This window comes from Argentina silus (genome assembly GCF_951799395.1).
Source record: "Argentina silus genome assembly, chromosome: Y".
Classification (NCBI taxonomy): domain Eukaryota; kingdom Metazoa; phylum Chordata; class Actinopteri; order Argentiniformes; family Argentinidae; genus Argentina; species Argentina silus.
In genome coordinates, this window is record NC_139654.1 from 38,676,058 (window position 1) to 38,700,496 (window position 24,439).

Sequence of the window (24,439 nt, forward strand, 5' to 3'; positions counted from 1 at the left end):
GCCAGGAGTGACTGCAACCTATAATAAGCCTTCTTTACTTTGCTACAGCCATCGCTGGCCGACATTGTCATTCACTGCCATCAACGGAAATCAATGTTTCCCACATTATATTTCATGCCAACGTCAATCAAAAGTAACCTCAAACCAAGTACTGTAACAAAGTGATGAAGGCTTATCAAAGGTTACAGATGCATAGTCTTGAACCAAAATAAGAAAAACATACAATAATGATTGAATGGGTGGACTATGGCTTTAAAAGACCCAGAAAACAACCAAAATATCGTATGATGAAAAGAAAGAGATTCCCCAGACTGATGAAGAATAATGGACAGATGCCAAAAATAGAAATGAGACATTTTTTTTAATATACTGTGAAGAGGAGGTGAAAGTAATAAAGGGAGTGGAGAAAACAAGGGAACAAAGCTTTAGTCACAGTGAAAAGGTAATTAGTGAACAGGAGAGAAGTGCCATCACACTTACTTGAGATTTTTTGATCATTTTGAGTTATAATTCTAGTGTTTCTTTTTTGTTCATCTGGTTCACTTTCTTACCTCTGTATCTATCTACAGTTTTCCCGTCTTTTCCAAGGGTAAACAGACCCGAGTTCAATACCCAACAGCCCCACTTGGCAGAGTAGACAGCGAACACAATGCAAAGGTGGGCTAATGGAAAACTGTTTTGATAGATTCAACAGTTTAGATTGTAGATTCATTGATAGGTTGGTTGATTGATTTACATTGAGCAGGACCTCTCTCTTTATGTTCCTTCCTCAGATGTCTATCCACAGCTGGACAATGGTAATTTGCTGAAATGAACTGTGTATTAACAGTCAGGAGAATTCAAAAGGTAAGAGGAGACTAACAGCAAAAATATGTATAAAAAGTAGCTTGAGTAGAAAAAATGTGAAACAATAAGCCTACAACAAAAACCAAGTCACCAGCGTGGCTGAAGCCATATTTATTTTGAATGGCCATACCTGAATAAAGTATTCATGCAGTAAGTTATGGTTTATAATGTTTGTAGAGCGCACACATACACTCACCGGCCTCTTTATTAGGTACACCTTGCTAGTACCGGGTTGGAATCCCTTTTGCCTTCAGAACTGCCTTAATTCTTTGTGGCATAGATTCAACAAGGTGCTGGAAACATTCCTCAGAGATTTTGGTCCATATTGACATGATAGCATCACGCAGTTGCTGCAGATTTGTAGGCTGCACCTCCATGATGTGAATCTCCCGTTTCACCACATCCCAAAGGTGCTCGATTGAATTGAGATCTGGTGGCTGTGGAGGCCATTGGAGTACAGTGTCACTCATTGTCATGTTCAAGAAACCAGTTTGAGATGATTTGAGCTTTGTGACATGGCACGTTATCCTGCTGGAAGTAGCCATCAGAAGATGGGTACACTGTGGTCATAAAGGGATGGACATGGTCAGCAGCAATGCTCAGGTAGGCTGTGGCGACAAAGAAAGAAACATCTGTTAATACTTATAGACACCTGTTCTGTCCTCATACATAGCTGAACACCTCTAAACACCTCCCAAGAGTCTGGAGACAGAATGTCAGTCTGACTTCAGGTTTATTGACTTAGAAAGAGTGAAACTGAGAAAGAGAAACAATAATCAATGATATGGTTTCACATCCACACATTGCCTTGCCATACATCACAGAGATGATCTAACAAAGAAATAGCGACATATAGCTACAATGTGTTGTATTAACATTGAAATATAGTATCCTCTCTTAGCTAACATAACCAAGAATACCCAATGTGTTCTTATATAATGCTAGTATGGTCTCACATGAAGAAATAAAAGGTAAGTTTACATAATCACCATGAAAGCCAATAGTACAAGCTAAACTAGCATCTTCCACAACACAAACACTTGTCTACAGTGGGATATTACTGATAGTCCTTTCGGTCCCTGCACTGATGGACACTATAAAGAATTATGGAGAACTCTCTGGTTATCAAATCAACCAATCAAAATCAGAGGCAATGATGTTAGTTGGACAATGGCCAATTCAAATGTCAGGAAGGCTTGATTTCCACTGGTCTCAAGGATTTAGATACTTGGGAATTACTATAACAACTGACCTATCAAAATTGTTTAAAGCCAACTATGGGAAATTGATGGGCCACATAAAAGGGGACCTTACAAGATGGGAAATTCTACCACTCAAGAATAGAAACGATAAGAATGAAGATTTTGCCAAGATTGCTTTTTCTCTTCCAATCACTACCTATCTATGTTCCTGCTTCCACCTTTACTATATTGGATAAATGGCTGTCCAAGTTTATTTGGCAAAGCAAGCGACCCAGACTTAAATTTAAAAGACTACTCTGCCCAAAAGACAGGGGAGGCCTGGACTTACCTAGCCTGAAAAAATATTATTGGGCAGCCCAACTCAGATCAATGATTGCTTGGATATCCCAAGACACTGACACTATATGGGTGGGAATGGAACAGAGTGAATGCCCAAATTTGCCTTTAGATTCAATACCATTCTTAAACCAAGACATATGGGGGAAAAAGAAAATTGCTAATGTATGGAGCAAGAACACCTTAAAAATATGGTCAATCTTGAGGAAAAAACTACAACTTCCCATGACCATTTCCAGAGCTATAATGATAGCAAACAACTGTGAGTTCTCTCCATCTAGGCTGGACAAGGGATTCCTAAAATGGAAGGAAAGGGGTTTAGTGGTTTTGGACCAGCTGTTTGACGGAGCAGTCCTAAAATCATTTGAACAGCTCAAAGAGGAATATGATTTACCAAACCAAGACTTCTTTAGGTACTTACAAATTAGACACTATCTACAAAGTCATAAAGAATGGGAACAGCTCTGTTCCTTACCAACAAAATTGGAACACCTCTTCATATCAACAACTAAAGGAATAGTGAAGACAAAGTTCATATCACATATTTACAAGATATTGCAGGAAGAGTTAAAAGAAGATAACTTAGATATTAAAGAAAAATGGGAACTAGAAATGAACACAATAATCCCAGATGAGCAATGGGAGACTTCATGCAGACAGGGACATTCAAGATTCAAGATTCAAGATTTCTTTATTTGTCACGTGCATACAAGTATACAGTGAAATGCAAAAGTGACAGTGCCACAGAGTAGTGCAACAACACAATAAGTTTTAAAATACAATAAAATAAAAATAGAAGTACTAAAAAATATACAGTATGGACAGTATAAACAGTATAAACAATGTGAACAGAATAACCAGTAAGTATATAAGTAAGCAATATAAATAGCAGATGGATGATTATGTGTGTGCATATGTGTTAAGATGACAGTGCATGTGTGAGTGACTTGAGGGGGGCACTGGTGGGGTCATCGTTGACGATTCTGATGGCTTGGGGGAAGAAACTCAGTCTTAGCCTCTCTGTTTTTGCTGCATGACAGCGGAGGCGTTTTCCTGACCGCAGCGGCTGGAACAGTCCATGTTTCGGGTGGTGAGGGTCCTTCATAATCCTGTAGGCTCTGGTCCTACACCTCCTGGTGTACAGGACATGGAGAGGGGGGGTTGGAGCTCCCATGGTCTTTTCTGCCAGGCGTACCACCCTTTGCAGAGCTCGCCTGTCCTGGGCCGTGCTGTTACCGTACCAGACGGTGATGTTGCCAGCCAGGATGCTCTCCACAGCTCCAGAGTAGAAGGACTGAAGGATCCTCCGGGAGACTCTGAATTTCCTCAGTTGCCTGAGATGGAACAGGCGCTGCCTTGCCTTTCCCACCAGAGAACTGATGTGGGTAGTCCAGGTCAGGTCTTCTGAGATGTGGACTCCCAGGTATTTAAAACTGCTCACCCTGTCCACAGCAGTCCCTCCGATGTCCAGTGGTGTGTAGGCCCTTAGTTGTTGTGCTCTCCCGAAGTCCACAATCAGCTCTTTTGTCTTGGAGACATTCAGGATGAGACTGTTCTCCTGACACCAGAGTGACAGGTCCGCCACCTCGTCCAGGTAGCCTTTCTCATTGTTATCTGAGATCAGCCCCACCACGACCGTGTCGTCCGCAAACTTGATGATGGAGTTTTCGCTGGACTTAGCCACACAGTCGTGGGTGTACAGGGAGTAGAGGAGGGGACTAAGGACACAGCCCTGGGGGGACCCTGTGCTCAGTGTGAGTGAGCTGGAGGTGTGTCTACCCACCCTGACCACCTGTGGCCTGGCCGTCAGAAAGTCCAGGATCCAGGCACACAGGGGAATGTTCAGTCCTAGACCAATCATCTTATCAGCCAGTCTGGTGGGGACTATGGTGTTGAACGCTGAGCTATAGTCTATAAACAGCATTCTCACATAGCCCCCCTTCTGCCTGTCCAGGTGGGAGAGAGTGGTGTGGAGGACCTGGGAAACTGCATCGTCTGTAGATCTGTTTGGTCTATATGCGAACTGCAGTGGGTCCAGGGTCGGAGGGAGGGAGGAGCAGATGTAATCCTTAATCAGCCTCTCGAAGCACTTCATGACCACTGAGGTTAGAGCCACGGGTCTGTAGTCATTCAAGCAGGCTGGGGAGGTGATCTTGGGCACAGGGACGATAGACGATCTTTTAAAACAGGTGGGAACTACTGAATTAGCCAGTGAGAGGTTGAATATGGTGGTGAACACAGGAGCTAGCTGGTTAGCACAGGTCTTAAGTACTCTCCCAGGTATGCCATCTGGGCCAGCAGCTTTCCTTGTATTCACCTTCAGCAGAGCCCTCCTCACGTCGTGTTCCGTCACGGAGAGTGCTTGCTCTGCCCCAGCGTGTGAACTCCCGTCAGCCGCGCTAGCCAGCACTCTGACGTTGTTGTTGTTAGCCGGCGCGCTAGCGGTGGTGTTGCCAGCCTCAAACCGTGCATAAAAAGAGTTCAGGTCTTCGGCTAGGGAGGCATCTGCACTTCCGGTTGAGGAGGGTGTGTGCCGGTAATCCGTAATAGATCGTAGTCCTCGCCATAGTCCCCTAGACTACATAGGATATCCAGTAGTCCAAACTGGAAGGAATTTGGATGGAAAATGAAAATGAGATACTTTAGAACTCCACTTATAACATCAAAATGGAGCAACACCTCAGATCATTGCTGGAGGGGTTGTGACCTGGTGGGAGATCACACACATATATTTTGGGACTGCCCAAAGATATCAGAATACTGGCAAAATGTACAAAAAGAAATAAAAAAATGTCTCCATATAGATTTACCTCTTAAACCATTACACTTTATACTAGGGGTACTGCCAACTGATCTTGAAGAGAACAGTCAAACATACTTGCTGAGAATCCTCTTTTTAATAGCGAATAAGGTAATCACAGCCTCCTGGCTGAGGCCACACCCTCCAACAATTACACAATGGAGGGAAAGAATCCAAAACGTTTACAACATGGAATATACAACAGCATTATTACAACTGAAAGTAGATGTATTCCTAAATAAATGGTCATCCATTGCCCTACATTTTCATTTGATATGATTGAAATGCAGATTATTATTATATATTTTTTTAAAGATTATTGTTACTGTTATTATTATTGTTGTTATTGTTATTATTATTGTTGTTGTTATTGTTATTGTTGATGATGATAATGGTGATAATGTTGTTGAACATTACCTTATAATTTACCAAATGTAATCTATACTGTATGTATGTGGTATTGCTGAGATAATGATCATACCTCACATATATATTGGTTAAGATGAAAGATATCCATGGACTGTTAACCTTTCTGTGGACTTACCCGCGGCACCTTACTGTACCATCAAAAAGATTTGTTGTGACATACTGTATGACTGCAATTTATAAAAGGAAATGATAATAAAAAGTTAAAAAAATAAATAAAAAAATAAAAGTGTACTGTAGTAGTATTGTTGTAGTTGGCTAGACCTCAGCCTATGATTCTCATGGGGCGTTAGATTGTCTCTGATAGAATCCTACGGTTCAGCTCGACATTCAACGACGATTTTCACCTTCTGAGCTAGCAGGCTAACCTGTGAGCTCTCAATTCTTTGTTATTGTTGAACCCTAGCTCAACAATAATTCCTCAGGTTATTATTATAACTTGCTAGGTCACATGTGTAGGCTACAGCTAGCACTTGGGACAGTCGGCTAACTAAGTTACTTGTTGTTTCCGGACAGCTGAGAACCTTGGCTAGCTTTGACAAGCTAATATTGAGAAATATTAGCACCCTGTTTGCAGGAGGGTTGGCCACCTTGTGTTTGTAGCCCTAGGACTACTGAGCACTTTCTAGTTTGACATAATTCCTAGCTAGTTACCTCGTATAATGATCTAGAACATGCCAGTTCTCTCTAGTGTGGGACCAGTGCCATATCTAACTATGCGGGTACCAGTTCCCTGTGGTAGCACGATGGTATAGCAATGCTGAGGTGTATTGTACCTGCTTGTTGCATCGTGCGCTGTATCTAAACTAACCCCACAACTAAGTCAACTAATAAACATGGGCTACGCATATCTTAAACATGCCTGTGTGTGTGTGTTTGTGTGTGTGTGTGTGTGTGTGTGTGTGTGTGTGTTTGCATACATGTGTTTTTTCGGGGATGCAGAGAAAGTCTTCCAGCTGTTCCAATGAGAACATCCATCCATCCATCCATACATAGACCTATGCATTTAATTCTGGTTTGTTTATAACTAAGAGGAAGACACAGTTATCATCAAAAACCACTAGTTATCATCAAAAATGATGGTCACAGTTTGCTAAAAAAAGTACCTAAAAAGCCTGCAGAGGTCTGCCTAAGTTTGGGGAAAAAAGGATCTGCCCAAGATTTACAGCATACCACCTCATCTGTGAAACATGGTGCAGGGGGTGTTAGGTTTGGGCATGTATAGTTGCCATTAGAACTTGTTAACTTGTCTTAATTGATGATTGTACCTGCTGACGGCAGCAGCAGAATGTATTCTGAAGTGCACAGAAACATCTTGTCTACTTGAGTGCAAGCAAATGCGTCCAAATGCATTGGATGGCGCCACACCATACAATAAAACAATGCCATAGCCAAAACACTGCCATAGCAACGAGTGGAAAGATCTTGATTGGCCAAGTCAATCTTCAGATTAAAATTCAATTGAACATGCATTACATTTCCCTAATGATAAGAATTTAGGCAAAAAGACCTCAAAACAAACAACAACTGAAGATGGCTGCAGTACAGGCCTAGCAGAGCATCACCAAAGAAGATGCTCAGCGTCTGGTAGGGTTAGTGGGTTGCAGACTTCAGGCAGTTATTGTCCACTAAATACTAGTGGATTGTCCACTAAATACTAAACATGACTGCTTCATTTGGACATTTGATAAGTCTGTACCATTACTTTTGGGTACACTGAAATAGGGGGACTATGCATAAAAAGTGAGGTAATTTTTGAATGGTGAAACCAATGTGTACACAAATACCATCAAATAAAAGCTAAAAATCTCTACTTTAACCTTGTAGTAATTGTTTAATTTCAAATCCAAACGTTTGGAGTATAGAGCCGAAAGAACAAAAAAAAATGTGTTGTCTCATTACTTACACAGGCAGGGGTTTGGGAAAGTGAACAACATTTGACGGTGAATACATACTGTATGTCAAACCCCAGCCTGACCACTCCGTTCTTCCACCTCGGCTGGCCACCTCTAAGAGGATGCAGTGGTCGCGCTCGTTGGTCACGGCTTTTCACTGTCTTGGCGCCCCGGTGGTGGAACGAGCTTCCCAGTGCGGTCAGGACTGCAGAGTCACTACCTATCTTCTGCCGTAGATAGAAGACCCATCTCTTCAGGCTACATCTGGACTGTCCCTCCTAAAGACCTCTTCACCTTCCACTACCCACCTGTACAGTTCCTCTACTGTAAAGCATTTTTAAAAAGCATTGTGACTGCCAATGGCCCCTGGTCCTAGCATAGTTTTGTTTTTCTTATGATGACTGATGTATAGATGATTCACTTACTTGAGACAAATGTACTTGTTGTAAGTTGCTTTGGATAAAAACATCTACTAAATGTCAAAAATGTAAATGTAAATGTGATGAAAATGGGTGAAGTGTCTAGCCCCAAATTTACAAAAAATGGTTAGGGCATAAACCCAATATTTTCATGTTTTATTAATTTTTCCAGAGAACAGATTGGTGTTGAATTGTGGGATATATGAAGCATTGCCCCTTTTAAAAGGCTACCCATTTTTAATTGGCAATTATGGCACTTGAAAGTAGCCAAATATCCCTCTGATAAAAAAAACAACCTAAAAACTTGACATCAAAGATGAGCATGGAAATTAACAGGCCATGTAGCAATTAAGTTTGTTTTATTTTCTAGTGCATGAGGTTATTCGCAGGTTACCTAAATGTTAACCTCGTCCCCAGGCTATTGCTCACAGCGCATATAAGTCTGGAATAACGACGACTCAAACCTGGCCGTAGGGTGGTTACTGATTAAAGTATTTGTTATTATTTGATTTCAGCTAATCACACGGCTGCAAGGTGTAGCTTTTTATCAGAAATGTGTGGAATGTGCTGTGGAAGATGATTGATGCGAGGTAAAGCCCATGGCTATGCCCCGTCCCCATTTTTGACGCTCTTGCTCTTGGCTTAATGAAGGCCAATGAAGTTTAACGCATTGGTCCAACAGACCTTTTGGGCATTTGGGCAGAAGTGTCTGGGAACGAGACTACTTAAATCTTAACATAATATTAACATAATCTTCAGCAGTACATGCTAAGCACAGTGTATCTATGAGAAGATATTCAGCACTTTGCTCGTACAAAAGTCCTACAATTCCGAAGCGAGTATAAACCAAGGCAATAATTAATATTAAATACATTTAACTACATTCATAAAGTTCTTCATAACCAACATCAGGGAGATGTGACCAGAGAGGTTGTGAGTGGATCCTGGCTATAAGGGCACACTCTTGCCAACACAGATTCTGGTGTGACATGTGGGATGTCTTATTGATCTATGTTGCTTTGGCTGTCTCCACGTGTGGATCATTGTAATCAGGGGTGGGGCTGGCCTTTTAAACACCTGTGCTTTGTTTCATTCAGGGAAAACAAAGAGATTTTTAACATTTCTTTTAAAGAGACAACACACATTTTCTGCCATGCCTCTATCAATTGATTTGGCTTTAATCAATGGTTTCTTCTTGATGTTGTGTACATGTTTTCATGCCTATGTCACCTTTCAGAGGAAATCAAGGAACCTATCCAGATCTGATGTCGTATTAGATGAGTCAAACCCTGTCAGAACATAGTTTGCTTTTGCTAGATTATTTTCTTTTTATTGGTATACATGGTCGAAATTATGCACTCATATTTAGTATTTGTTCGACACTACTTTGTATGCAAACCGTCTGGGACCCATTGACCCCACCAGGTGCTGGGTATTTTTTCTGGTGATATTCTGCCAGGCCAGCCATCTTCAGTTTTTGAGGTCTTTTTGCCCATAATCTTACCATCAGAAAATGAAATGCATGTTCAATAGGATTTAAATCCAAAGATTGACATGGCCAGTCAAGAACTTTCCACTTTTTCGCCCTGAAAATCTCCCTAGTTCCAATGGCAGTATGTTTTGGGTCATTGTCTTACTGTTTGATGAAGCGCCATCCAACGAATTTGGAAGCATTGCTTTTACTCGACCAGACAAGATGTTTCTGTACACTTCAGAATATATTCTGCTGCTGCTGTCAGCAGTACCATCATCAATTATGATAAGTTAGCAAGTTCTAGTGGCAGCTATACATGCCCAAACCATAGCATCCCCTCCACCATGTTTCACAGATGAGATGGTATGCTGTAAACCTTGGGCAGATCCTTTTTTCTCCAAACTTTCCTCTAGCAATCACTCTGATAATATTCACCTTATCTGTCCACAAGACTTTTTTCCACACCTCTGCAGGCTTTTTAGGTACTTCTTAGCAAACTGTAACCCGACTATCCTTTTTAAGGATAACTAGTGGTTTGCATCTTGCAGTAAAGCCTCAGCCATTTGCGATTGCTGAGCTCATCAGTGCTTGATTTTGGCAAGCCTAAGGTTTTGACTATGTTTCAGATTTTTCAGCTTTCACCATTTGTCAATTGCTTTGCTATTGTAATGTATCTCACACCTTGTCCTTTGTTGGGAATGATATTTAAGGAGAGGGACAGCGAGATATTCTTTGAGTTTTGGGTTAGGCCCATCACGGGCATCATTCTCCCGCGTTGGGGAAAAATAAAAATCTCTAAGTTTTTATTTCAAATCCAAAAAGAAGAAAAAATGCTTCACTGTCCCATTACTTACGCACGGTACTGTATAACCTTTTGTGGAAAGGGTTCTACATGGAACCCAAAAGGTTTCTTCAAAGGGACAGTGGAAGAAGAACCCTTTTTGGTTCTAGGTAGCACTTTTTTTCTAAGAGTGCAGGATCTGTGATGGGTCTGTCTGTCTCTATCCACGGTATATTTGCTTGAATGCCACAGCCTATTTAAGTATTGTTGCTGACCATGTGCATCCCTTCATGGCCACAATTGACCCATCTTCTAATGGCTACTGCCAGCATGATAATGCACCATGTCACAAAGCAAAAGTCGTCTTAAACTGGTTTCATGAACATGACAATGAGTTCAGTGTTCTTCAGTGGCCTTCCCAGGATCTGAATCCAATAGAACACCTTTGGGATGTGGTAGAACAGGAGATTCACATCTTGAAAGTGAACCTGAAAAATCTGCAGGAATTGAGTAATGCAATCATGTCATCATGGACTAGAATCTCAAAGGAATGTTTCCAACATCTTGTGGAATCAATGCCATGAAGAATTTAGGCTGTTTTGAGAGCAAAGGGAGGCCCTACCCAGTATTAGTATAGTGTTCCTCATAAAGTGCTCTGTGAGTGTATATCTAACTATCTTTGTTTTTGCTGGTCTGTAGGATCTATGATGGCCGTCAGCCCATCCTGTGTATCATGGACACAGCTATGATCAAAACCATCCTCATCAAGGAATGCTACTCCCTTTTCACTAACAGGAGGGTAATACGCTAAATTGAAGTTGTTGTATGGGAAAAAAAACATAAGGGCTCCTTAAATAGATAATATCATTGTTATTATAGCATTATTAATATTAGGTTAATCTTGCAGTATATAATAATTATTATTTTTCTAGAATTTCTATCTCAACGGGCCTCTGTATGACGCCGTGTTTATCGCTGAGGATGATGCATGGAGACGGATCCGCAGTGTCCTGTCTCCCTCCTTCACCAGTGGGCGGATCAAAGAGGTACAGTCCCATCTCTCCTCTCCTTCTTTCATTCATTCCTTTATACAACACAAATAAATGAATGACTAACAACTCTGACGCGTGTGTGTGTGTGTGTGTGTGTGTGTGTGTGTGTGTGTGTGAGAGAGTGTGTGTGTGATTTGTACTATGTGTATAGTGTGTATTCATTGTTGTTTGTTGTTGTGTGAAGCAGCAACTTTAATTAATTAATCCAAGACAAATTTTCATCCGGGACAATAAAGTATATTTGATCTTAACTTCGATAAGTTCAGTGGTCAGATGACAGAGTATAGAATAATAGTTCATCTTTGGAGTCACTTATTCCTTGACTATATACATAATGTATCCTGTATGAATGTATATTCTCAGGCTATATAAACATTTAAATAATTCCTGTTTCAAACATGATATTAACCCATGTTTTGCACATATTAATCCATGTATCAATCATCATATTTGTCCATGTATCCTTCCCAACTCAGATGTTCGGGATCATGAAGCAGCACTCTGGTAATTTGGTCAGCAATCTGAAGAAGACGGCCGATAACGATGAGCCCATTGAACTAAAAGAGTGAGTATTTATCTCCGAGACGATAAGGTGAATTTGTCAGTGAACTCCCCCTTTAATTTTGTGGTTGTGGTTCTGGTGGTCAGAGATTGTGTGGTTGTGTTCCAGGTTCTTTGGACCATACAGTATGGATGTGGTCGTCAGCACTTCATTCAGTGTTGACATCGACTTCCTCCACAACCCCTCCTACCCCTTTGTGACCAACATCAAGAAAATGCTCAAGTTTCAAATCTTCAGCCCACTGTTCCTCACAGTCGGTACAACTGCCCCCATATAACTTTCAATCTAAATTATTTTGTGTTTAATAAATGAAGCTATCGATTTCATTGATTAGACTGACATAAACCACACTGCCAATGGTTTGCGCTCTACTCATTTGAGACACATGGGCCCTGTCCAGAACCAACCTCTAGTTCCTAAATGCTGGACACTTGGAGATCTGAGTGGATTGGATACAGAAGTGTCTAGGGATAGAGCCTAGGAGTTGTTTCTAGACAGGGCTGTGCATTGAATAGGATTGGAGTCACGTATCATGGTATTTCCTGTTCCTGTTTGTAACCGTGGCATTTCCTGTCCGTCCAGCATTCTTCCCCTTCATGGGTCCTGTTATGGCAAACATGGAGGTATCCCTATTCCCTGCCTCGGTCACAGATTTCTTCTACGCTGTCTTTCAGAAGATCAAGTCCAATCGCGTGGCTAGCACCAGGAAGGTATGTAAATATAACTGATCAAATATACGATCTTCAGCCAGTATTGTGTAATACAATTGTAGAGATTTGGTAGCATCTGGTAGTTCTCATGTGATTTTGATCTGACGTAAGCCTGCTTCCAGAGTCGGGTGGATTTCCTGCAGCTGATGATAGACTCGCAGAAAGACAGCAACTCAAAGGGAGAGGAGCAGAGTAAAGGTGCCTGCCTTAAACACACACACACACACACACACACACACACACACACACACACACACACACACACACACACACACACACTGTATACTAGCATCTAACACACACACATACAGTACCTGCCTCAAACACCTATACCTACAAACACACCTACCACCCCATTTCTCCCATCATCATAGGATTGAGTGACCATGAGATCTTGTCCCAGGCAATGATGTTCATCTTTGCTGGCTATGAGACCACCAGTAGCTCTCTGTCCTTCCTGGCCTACAATCTGGCAACCAACCCTCACATCATGACCAAGCTGCAGGAGGAGATAGACACTGTGTTTCCCAACAAGGTAACCCCTCTGCAGACTCCTATATAATACTTTTCATGTGGAACAGGAAATATGATAGTGACAGTGTTTTAGAGGGTACTGATGAGTGTGTAACCCCTGTGCACTGCAGACTCCTACAGTATCTATTACTATTGCTTTGGAACAGATGGTTAGATAGGTGACAGTATTTTGCAGTGTGCTAATGTGTCTGTAGCATCCCTGTGCAGACTTCTGCCCAGTATTATTCATTTGAAACAGGAAGTAGATAGGTGTTGTTGGAATCTTCAGAATAGTTAAAAGGCCAGTACCTGAGGCCCTGAGGGATCTACAGGGTATATACCTTAAAAGCATGTCTGACATGCAGTAGTGTGCGTGACCATAGAGTGATTTCTAAACTAATTCAATTATCTTAAAATAAATTATAAAACTAACAGGTAATCAGTGCAGAGACTTGTGTGATATGTGCTCTCCATCTGACTCGTGCTGCTGCATTCTGTATCATTTGCCAATAGCTTTCTTTGGTCGACCAGACAGGAGAGTGTTACAGTAATCAAGGCTGCTAGTAATACAAGCATGCATTCGTCTCTCAGTGTCAGCCTGGGAGAGGAAAGGTTGCACCTTTACAGCTGTGTTCTGTAAAGTTCCATGTAATATTCAAGCTTTCTAAAAGCTTCCTAACGGTTGTAATGACTATCTTTAATCGGTAGCGATCAGGGAACAAGATCCCTTATAATAAATCCCTTATGAATAAATATTTCATTTACGAAAGCTGTTTTGGTTCGGAAAACACGCTTTTTAAAATGCAGTGTCCTACCTGACATTCGGTTTGCATATAAACATGTTGTTAGTGCCAGGGGTGTTCTAGGGGAGTAGACTGACCTTTCTCTGGTGGCTGCCTCTCCCAATCGTGTGCGCATGCAGAAAAACAACAGCTAATGTCCAACACTGCAAGTTCATTTCGGGGGGATATATTATTATTAGGGAGGATGTTGTTGTTTGGACAACTTCAGACAGAATTTCTCCACGATGGCAGATTTCCGGCAAACTTACTTACTCTTCTTTAAGTGATACAAATATGTTTTAGTCACATTCTTGATATGGGTTTCAAAATTAAGATCTGAGTCAATGGTAACACCTTGTTTTTTTGCCTGGTGCTTAGTGTTACTGTAAGTAGTGTCTTTAAGTGTGCAGACAGTTTGACCAGGACAAGGACAAAGAGCATTTTGGCATCAGCATTAATTAATTAATTCTAAGGTCATTAAGAACCTAGTTAATAACTTAACAACATAGTGCTATCTCAGTGCTATGATCGGCACAAAAGCCAGATTGGAACATGTCAAAGGTACAGTTGGGAAGAAGGAGATTATTTAACAGTTTGAACACCTTTTTTTCAAGAATTATAATTTCTTTGCTTAAAAAGGGAAGGTTGGAGATTGGCCTAAAATCGCTAAGGACTGAAGAGTCTAAGTTACTTTTCTTCAGGAGGGGTTTCACCATGGTAGTTTTAGGTGCAGATGAACAGACCCCCACTTTGCTGAGCATTTCTGTATGACCACTGCAAAAGAGTTCATAGTGCTTCCATGTGGTGGAAGGTGGGGTAACAAGTCATCAAACACATCTTCAGGTCTTGCCTGAGTGATCCTCCTCACCTAATATTGTTTCTCTCATCTCAGAAGTATGTTGCAAATTCCTCACATTTGTAGGTGGAGAGCAGATCACCAGGTGTCTTGTGGGCGGGATTTATAAGGCTGTCAATCGTTGAAAAGAGCACTGTTTGAGTTGTTATGATTCATTATCAATTTTGAGAAATGATCCGGCTTGGCGTTTTTTTTATTGCCTTATTAAAAGCAGAAAGATGCTCTCGAAGAATATCAAGGTGGACCTGCAGTTTTTGTCAGCTCAGACTTTCTGCAAATTCTTTTAAATTTGGCCACAGCCTTTTTCAGTTTGACTGGTGCTACAGAGTCGATAGTTGCCCTTAGTTTGGTGTTGAAGCTGGTTACTAAATCATTATCACAGGAGGAAGCTGTTGATGGTGTACTATTCATGTTCATATTCATCATGAAATTCTCATCTGCTCAGCGACATGGCTAAATAAGTAATGGAGCGAAAATATATTTTTTCCCTACTTCTAATAGACTGACATGCATTCATGTTTAGCCAGGTTTCAGATAAAAACATTACAGTGCAGCTTTCGCTCTGAGATAAGATCAATAAAGGTTTTGCCAGATAGGGACCTAATATTCAAAAGCACCATGGTAATGTTCTCTGGGCTGTTCGGTGCTGCCCGGCCACAGTTAATGGAATGGATACCAAGTTATTCACATTTGAACCACCTGACAGTTTTCTTGTAGTCTGTCGACTGTGATAGGAAATAATAGACTATAGCACATTCAGTATTCCAAGCAGTCAATCCACTAAAAGCAGCCCAGTTTAGTGGCATTTTGACTTCTGATTGATCCTTGTGTACATCTATCATTTACATTGTTCAGTGGAATCTAAATGTATTTTCTTCTAACTATCAAGATAACATTATTTAGCGATTTTTTTGTTTATTCATGTACAACAAAAAAGCAAGTCTCTATTACACACGTACATTGAAAGTAATGGCGTTCTGTATGCGGGTGTCATGAAATTAGGCTATGCAGATTAGAATAAGTACAGTACTGTGTTCATTTCCCAAAAAAAGAACACAAAAAACTAACAGCTCTTCAGATTTGCGACGAAAAAGAGTTAGTTCTGGGCTACGGCTACGTGAACGACCAATCACTAGTGCTCATGTGAGTGTAATATCCCTGTTCAGGCTCCTATCCAGTACGAGGCTCTGATGCAGATGGACTATCTAGACAGCGTGATCAACGAGTCTCTCAGGTTGTACACCATCGACTTGAAAGAGTCGCCAAGAAATCTGTTGAGATCAGCGGCATCACCATCCCCAAGGGTATGGTTGTCATGTTACCCATCTGGACCTTGCACCGTGACCCCGATGTGTGGGAAGACCCAGAGGAGTTCAAACCAGAGAGGTAATGGGCCACATCTTAACCACAACCACAATATCAATCACAACAGCAACGATAAGAGCAGTGTTCCACAAACAACATAAAAACAACCATAAAACAAACCTAAATGCGATGACCAAACACAAACAGGTTTCTTCAACCATGTATAACCATCATATTACTGTGATTTAATTGATATGTTCTTTAACCCCTCCTCCTCTGAACTCTCCGTGTGTAGGTTCAGTAAGGAGAACAAGGAGAGCATCGACCCATACACCTACATGCCGTTCGGGTTGGGCCCACGGAACTGTATCGGGATGCGATTCGCTCTGGTATTGATGAAACTGGCGATGGTGGAGATTCTACAGAGGTTCAACTTCACCGTCTGCAAAGAGACAGAGGTGAGACAAAATAATGATACAATGATTGTAAATATCATTTTGTACCTATGACTTTGTTGCGTTTCTATATGTAGCAGAGGTGATTTTGGAATCACACTCGCGTGATGAGGTAGCCCTGCCTGAGACATGTAAACTGAAGTGTCGCCCTCAGACCTTGAGGATGTCCTCTTGGCTTAATAGTAGCGTTTGTGTCTTCCACATGGGAGACCCGGGTTTGAACCCCCATACTACAATTCTGTACTTGCGTACTGCATGAGTATGTACTCCCCATTTAATTTCCCAGATTGCATTTTTCAGTACTAGGCGCCAATCATCCTCAGTATAGGCTACCTACTAAAATTTAGTAACTAAATGATGGAAGTGTGAGATTTAAAAAAAAGCTATTTGTATTTCTGCAAAACTCCCTCGAGACTTCATAGGGCCATTTTAATGTATGTCGACCCAAGAGACGTTGTCCAGGAGTTTGAGTTTATTTGAATTTATAGTGCAATGCTACCCGAACGTAACAGTGACACTGTATTAGGTAACATTCATAGTGTAACGCTGACATCTGTTTTACTCGTTCCTTCATACTGTAACGACCCTGTGTAAGGCCCGTTAGCAGCTCCGCCAAGGGAGTTAACTCTCTTGGTGTTGTGGCTAGCGCGGCCGGTTTGTAAGCGGAAGGTTGCGAGTTCGATACCCGCTTAAGGCAAGCTGCTCTGCCCCGCCGTTCGCTACAATACTTTAACTGTGTGTCAACTCTCACCAGATCCCCATTGAGATGGACCTACAGAACACTCTGATGCCCATACGGCCCATCAAACTCAAGCTGCTGTCCCGCTGCCAGGAGTCCAACGACAACCAGCTCAAAGCAGACAGCCAGTGATGAGGACCTGCCCTGCTGCAGGTCTCTCAGTTATTATGTTACACATAGATCTAGGATAAGCCCCAACACTGGCTACTTTCAAAAATGGGCTTAAAAAAAAAAAGGGCTTCGCTTTTGCCTTAAATTGAAACTAAATTGGCGCTAATAAATATAATTGCTAATAATTGCACTGTGACCCTAAAATGCACTGTGACTTCTATTCTTTTTTTATGTCTTTTATGCGTTTTTATTCTAATTTTTTTTTCATGCTCTTTCCTTTTTATCTATTTTACGTAAAGCACTTTGAATTGCCTCTGTGTATGAAATGTGCTATATAAATAAACTTGCCTTGCCTCGCCTCGCCTCTGGGCTCTGCTGCTACTGTATGCTGCTCTCTTTGTATCTGTCTATTAGTGGAGGTCCAGGACTAGTTGTACAGAGACAGTTGTTGTCTGTCGTCTGCAGTGCAGGGATTTGCATGTGACTTGTGTATGTTTTGTACTCGTCTGGTAGTGGGTCTCTATCATCACGCTAAAAACGTGTGTATAATCACAAACTAAATCATAACATGAGAATGAACAATATGCCATCAAAACATGACAATGAATAGGTGTTAGATTAGATTCAACTTTATTGTCATTGTGCAGAGTACAAGTACAGAGACAACGAAATGTAGTTAGCGTCTAACCAGAAGTGCAAAAGGAGTGCAATGTGAACAATGCGACACAGAACGCTACATTGAGGTGGCCTATACTGCAACAAAGTAAAAAAAATGAGACAGACACGTGTCTTCAATAACTTGCATGTTTTATCAAAATACAAGCATTCGGCACATTGTTAACTTGTAGGAAAGTTTAATCAGGTTTTATCAATTGTATTTCTTTAAATGTGAAATAAATATCATCAGTGCAGAGGCTATAACACACTACAAAAGTCACATTAAATCACGGAAAGTAGGCTAGGCAAATTAACGGAACTATATGAATATACAGCCCGAGCCCAGTCCAGGGTTCTGAAAGCGACAAGTAACAAGTGTGCCCATCAACGGTCTAGATATTAGGCCTATACAGTGGGGGAAATAATTATTTGATGGTACTTTATGGTATGATTATGGTACTTTTATTTTAACAAATAGAGACAGAATATCAACAAAGAAGTCCAGAAAAAACACATTATATAAAGTTATAAATTGATTTGAATTTGATCCCCTACAAACCAGCAAGAATTCTGGCTCATACAGACCGGTTATATGCCCATGAGGCACACAGATTACTCCTGTCACTTTAAGAAAGTACTTGTTATGGGTATAAAAGACACCTGTCAATAGAATCAATCTCTTCCATTCCAACCTCTCCACCACCATGGGCAAGACCAAAGAACATTCAAAGGACATCAGGGTAAGAGTTGTAGACCTGCACAAGGCTGGAATGGGCTACAAGACCATCAGCAAAAAGCTTGGTGAGAAGGAGACAACTGTTGGTGCAATTATTAGAAAATGGAAGAAATACAAAATAACCATCAATCGCCCTCGGCCTGGAGCTCCATGCAAGATCTCGCCTCGTGGGGTAAGGATGATCATGAGAAGGGTGAGGATCAGCCCAGAACTACGCGGGAGGAGCTTGGTAATGATCTCAAGGCAGCTGGGACCACAGTCACCAAGAAAACCATTGGTAACACACTACACCGTAACGGATTGAAATCCTGCAGTGCCCGCAAGGTCCCCCTGCTCAAGAAGGCACATGTGAAGCAGTGGACCCATCTGAAGTTTGCCAATGAACACTTAAATGATTCAGAGAAGGCTTGGGAGAAGGTGATGTGGTCAGATGAGACCAAAATTGAACTCTTTGGCATAAATTCGACTCTTCGTGTTTGGAGGGAGAGAAATGCTGAATGCTACAATCCCAAGAACACCATCCCCACTGTCAAACACAGAAGTGGAAACATTATGCTTTGGGGTTGTTTCTCTGCTAAGGGTACAGGACGACTTCACTGCATTGAGGGGCCAATGGACGGGGCCATGTACCGTAAGATCTTGGACAAGAACCTCCTTCCCTCAGCCAGAGCACTGAGGATGGGTCGTGGATGGGTCTTCCAGCATGACAATGACCCAAAACATACGGCCAAGACAACAAAGGAATGGCTCAAGAAGAAGCACACTAAGGTCATGGAGTGGCCTAGCTAGTCTCCAGACCTTAATCCTATAGAAAATTTGCGGAGGGAGCTGAAGCTTCGAGTTGCCAAGCAAAAGCCTTGAAACCTTCAGGATTTGGAGAGGATCTGTAAAGAGGAGTGGACCAAAATCCCTCCTGAGATGTGTGCAAAACTGGTGACCAACTACAAGAAACGTCTGACTTCTGTGCTTGCCAACAAGGGTTTCTCCACCAAGTACTAAGTCATGTTTTGCTTGGGGATCAAATACTTATTTCCTTCGATCAAATGCAAATTAATTTATAACTTTATATAATATGTTTTTCTGGACTTTTTTTTTTGATATTCTGTGTCTATTTGTTAAAATAAAAGTACCATAAAAATTATAGACCGCTCATTTCTTTGTAATCGGGCAAACTAACAAAATCAGCAGGGGATCAAATAATTATTTCCCCCACTGTACGTAACATTTGGAGATGTGTTAACACGATCAAAGAAAATACGCGGGAGAGGTCCACTGTTTGAGGCGAAAAAAGACAGGGTTCCCAGAGGAAAAATGAATAAAAATGAGTTCCTCACAAAACAAGGAACCCAAAACCATTTCAATGGAAACGATCGGACTTTACCTTGGAACGTAGCGGATGTATGAGCGCGGCTTTGGAATTATTCAAAACAGCGCCCGCTCTAACACGATCAAAGAGAATACGCGGTAGAGGTCCACTGTTTGATGCGAAAAAATACAACGTTCCCAGAGGAATAAAAACGAAATAAAAATGAAATATCCCATTGTTCCTAACAAAACAAAGAACCCAAAACCATTTCAATGGAAACATCGGACTTTACCTTGGAACGTAGCGGACACATGAGCGCGGCTTTGGAATTATTCAAAACAGCGCCCGCTCTAACACGATCAAAGAGAATACGCGGGAGAGGTCCACTGTTTGAGGCGAAAAAAGACAGGGTTCCCAGAGGAAAAATTAATAAAAATGAGTTCCTCACAAAACAAGGAACCCAAAACCATTTCAATGGAAACGATCGGACTTTACCTTGGAACGTAGCGGACGCATGAGCGCGGGCTTTGGAATTATTCAAAACAGCGCCCGCTCTAACACGATCAAAGAGAATACGCGGTAGAGGTCCACTGTTTGATGCGAAAAAAGACAACGTTCCTAGACGAATAAAAACGAAATAAAAATGAAATATCCTAGTATTCCTAACAAAACAAAGAACCCAAAACCATTTCAATGGAAACGATCGGACTTTACCTTGGAACGTAGACTGTTTGTGGAACGTAAAGTAGTGTACCTCCTGAACTCGAACACTGCACCTACGTGACAACCTACCAACCCCTGCAACCCCTGCACCCCCCCCCCCGGACAATTGCACTATTACTCCCCTCCCCTGCTCTTACTCAATACCACTGCTCTTCTGTACATATGTCCATACTGTTCATATTTTCTTAATACTACTGTTAGTACACTGCACATATCTGTACATACTGTGCATACCTGTTTATACTGTTCATATGGCATTCCATATTTATATTTATTCTGCTATCTACCTTATGTTACTGTTAATACATATATACTGCATTACCTATACAGCTCATATGCTGCTACACTGTTCATACTGTAACTTATTTATTCTGCTTATAATGCTACTGCTTACTCATATACTGCTTACACTGCACTACTTATGTTATACTGCACTACTTACTGCTCATATATTGCACTACCTGTAAATACTGTTCATTGCACTTTCTGCTATTTTGCACTTCTGGTTAGACGCTAACTGCATTTCGTTGTCTCTGTACTTGTACTCTGCACAATGACAATAAAGTTGAATCTAATCTAAAAAAAATGTTTTCGCTGACTGGCGGCACAAGGGTGTGGGTTGGGTGGAGCTCCGCTGTTTGAGGCGAAAAATGACAAGGTTCCCAGAGGAATAAAAAAAAAATGCCTTTATGCACCTGACACCATAAACAAAGTACCTTCTGGAAAAATAAACTTCTTCTAATCCAAGCCAGCTCTGTGATATTCTAGAAGGTCAGAGTTTAGCAGTTAGCACAGTAACATTGTTGCGAAGAGGTCAGATGAAGATAAGATATCTTTGAAAAAAAAAGTATAAATATGATCAGACTTTTTTCTGATAACATTTTTGTTCAAATTTTTTGTTCAACAGTACCACTTTGTCTGTTTTTCCATTTTCTTGAAGCATCTGCACTCGATTTCCAGCCAGCATCATAGTCATGACAGTGAAAGTGTCCAAACAGGTGACCTGAAAAAATATCAAAAGGGGGATGAGGAGAAGAAAGCGGATCTCCACACTGATGAAACATGGGCAGATGAAGAAGATACTAGCGAAAGAAAACAAAAACATGGAGAGGAAAAACTGTCTGTGGAGTATAAGGCAGCTATTAAAGAGAATGACAACATTTGGATGAACTTTCGTTCATCTTGGTCTAATAATGTAATTATTCTAGTCGTGGTGTGGGCCAGGAGTGACTGCAACCTATAATAAGCCTTCTTTACTTTGCTACAGCCATCGCTGGCCGACATTGTCATTCACTGCCATCAACGGAAATCAATGTTTCCCACATTATATTTCATGCCAACGTCAATCAAAAGTAACCTCAGATTGTTATGGAAATCTTTCAGTGAACAACAACAAACGATGTTTGGTCTCAGTTGAGAGTTTTAATGCATATAGAAAGTATTATACAACGTTGGTCAGCTGGATCAGCATTCCTTCACCAACAGTGTGGATTCAGATACTGATGCTGTGGCTGAGGAGAAGACCATCCTTAACTCCAATGCTCATACGTCATAGGTCTTGGGGTAAACATATCTTGCACCTGTTTGCTGACCAAGAAGCTGGGAAAGAAGCGTAGGCGTTGTGAGCCACTATCTCAAACCTCAGCCTGCAGTTAGGAGTGTTCCAAGGTCACATAACATCTTTGATACAAGAGAAGGAGCAGTCGGTTTTGGTTCTTCCTCAGTCACATAATTAAAAATAACAAAGTACATTGGGTCACAGAAAGGTCAATACATTTAATATAAAACTAAAACAAAATAGTACAAATATTTTTTGCCATTACAAAACCAAGTACTGTAACAAAGTGATGAAGGCTTATCAAAGGTTACAGATGCATAGTCTTGAACCAAAATAAGAAAAACATACAATAATGATTGAATGGGTGGACTATGGCTTTAAAAGACCCAGAAAACAACCAAAATATTGTATGATGAAAAGTAAGAGATTCCCCAGACTGATGAAGAATAATGGACAGATGCCAAAAATAGAAATGAGACATTTTGTTTAATATACTGTGAAGGGGAGGATCAGGTGAAAGTAATAACGGGAGTGGAGAAAACAAGGGAACAAAGCTTTAGTCACAGTGAAAAGGTAATTAGTGAACAGGAGAGAAGTGCCATCAAACTTACTTGAGATTTTTTGATCATTTTGAGTTACAATTCTAGTGTTTCTTTTTTGTTCATCTGGTTCACTTTCTTACCTCTGTATCTATCTACAGTTTTCCCGTCTTTTCCAAGGGTAAACAGACCCGAGTTCAATACCCAACAGCCACACTTGGCAGAGTAGACAGCGAACACAATGCAAAGGTGGGCTAACGGAAAACTGTTTTGATAGATTCAACAGTTTAGATTGTAGATTCATTGATAGGTTGGTTGATTGATTTACATTGAGCAGGACCTCTCCCTTTATGTTCCTTCCTCAGATGTCTATCCACAGCTGGGCAATGGTAATTTGCTGAAATGAACTGTGTATTAACAGTCAGGAGAATTCAAAAGGTAAAAAACCAAGTCACCAGCGTGGCTGCGGGGCTGAAGCCAGATTTATTTTGAATGGCCAAACCTGAATAAAGTATTCATTCAGTAAGACGAGTTATGGTTTAGAATGTTTGTAGAGCACACACATACACTCACCGGCCACTTTATTAGGTACACCTTGCTAGTACCGGGTTGGACCCCCTTTTGCCTTCAGAACTGCCTTCATTCTTTGTGGCATAGATTCACCAAGGTGCTGGAAAACATTCCTCAGAGACTTTGGTCCATATTGACATGATGGCATCACGCAGTTGCTGCAGATTTGTAGGCTGCATCTCCATGATGTGAATCCCCCGTTCCACCACATCCTGCTGGAAGTAGCCATCAGAAGATGGGTACACTGTGGTCATAAAGGGATGGACATGGTCAGCAGCAATACTCAGGTAGGCTGTGGCGACAAAGAAACAAACATCTGTTAATACTTATAGACACCTGCTCTGTCCTCATACATAGCTGAACACCTCTAAACACCTCCCAAGAGTCTGGAGACAGAATGTCAGTCTGACTTCAGGTTTATTGATTTAGAAAGAGTGAAACTGAGAAAGAGAAACAATAATCAATGATATGGTTTCACATCCACACATTGCCTTGCCATACATCACAGAGATGACCTAACAAAGAAATAGCGACATATAGCTACAGATGTTGTATGATGCAACAATACACAGGTAAAGATCATTTTATGCCACGTCCTACACATTTGGGGTAGTCAATAGTCCTAGGAGAAGCACACCTGTTAACCATCTCAATTCCATCTCTCCTTTCAGTCATAGGGTGAGGGTTAGGGTAGGAGTTTCTCATAGAAGTCTGTCTGTGTGTGGTAATGCTGATCTGCACTGTGACTGCAGCCTTTTAGGAAGTGAATAGGTTGGTTTCACATACACTAAAATATGTGTACTTCAAGTAATCTTGTCTGTCTACAAGAGGGCAGCATATCATCATTTCAGATCTGCGATCAATGAAGGGGCCCAACAGTTTAAATAAATCATATTAATATCTATTGTTAAAGTTGAAGGGTTCTCCCTCGACAGACTCTCTCTCAATGTGAAGAATTACTTTGATGTATTTGAAAATAATCTTCTACATGCAGATGCATCATTTACTACTATGTAGTAGTTGTCATTCACTCATGGCCTGTCTGAAGGTGTTGAGCAGGACAGGTCTCAGCACTCATCCACTCAA

General features: G+C 41.2%; 2 pseudogenes across 2 annotated transcripts in view; both read left to right on the forward strand.

Moving 5' to 3' along the window:
* LOC310824109 (cytochrome P450 3A27-like) overlaps positions 1-17,285 on the forward strand; it is a 141,198-nt pseudogene extending 123,913 nt beyond the window's left edge. The window contains exon 13 of the transcript in view: positions 17,169-17,285. The product of the transcript in view is annotated as a cytochrome P450 3A27-like (transcript). The remainder of the gene's footprint in view (positions 1-17,168) is intronic.
* On the forward strand, positions 12,411-16,468 carry LOC310823667 (cytochrome P450 3A27-like; annotated as a pseudogene). The gene is made up of 5 exons: positions 12,411-12,503; positions 12,626-12,695; positions 12,878-13,038; positions 15,821-16,040; positions 16,255-16,468. The product of its transcript is annotated as a cytochrome P450 3A27-like (transcript).
* Positions 17,286-24,439: the final 7,154 nt, after the last annotated feature.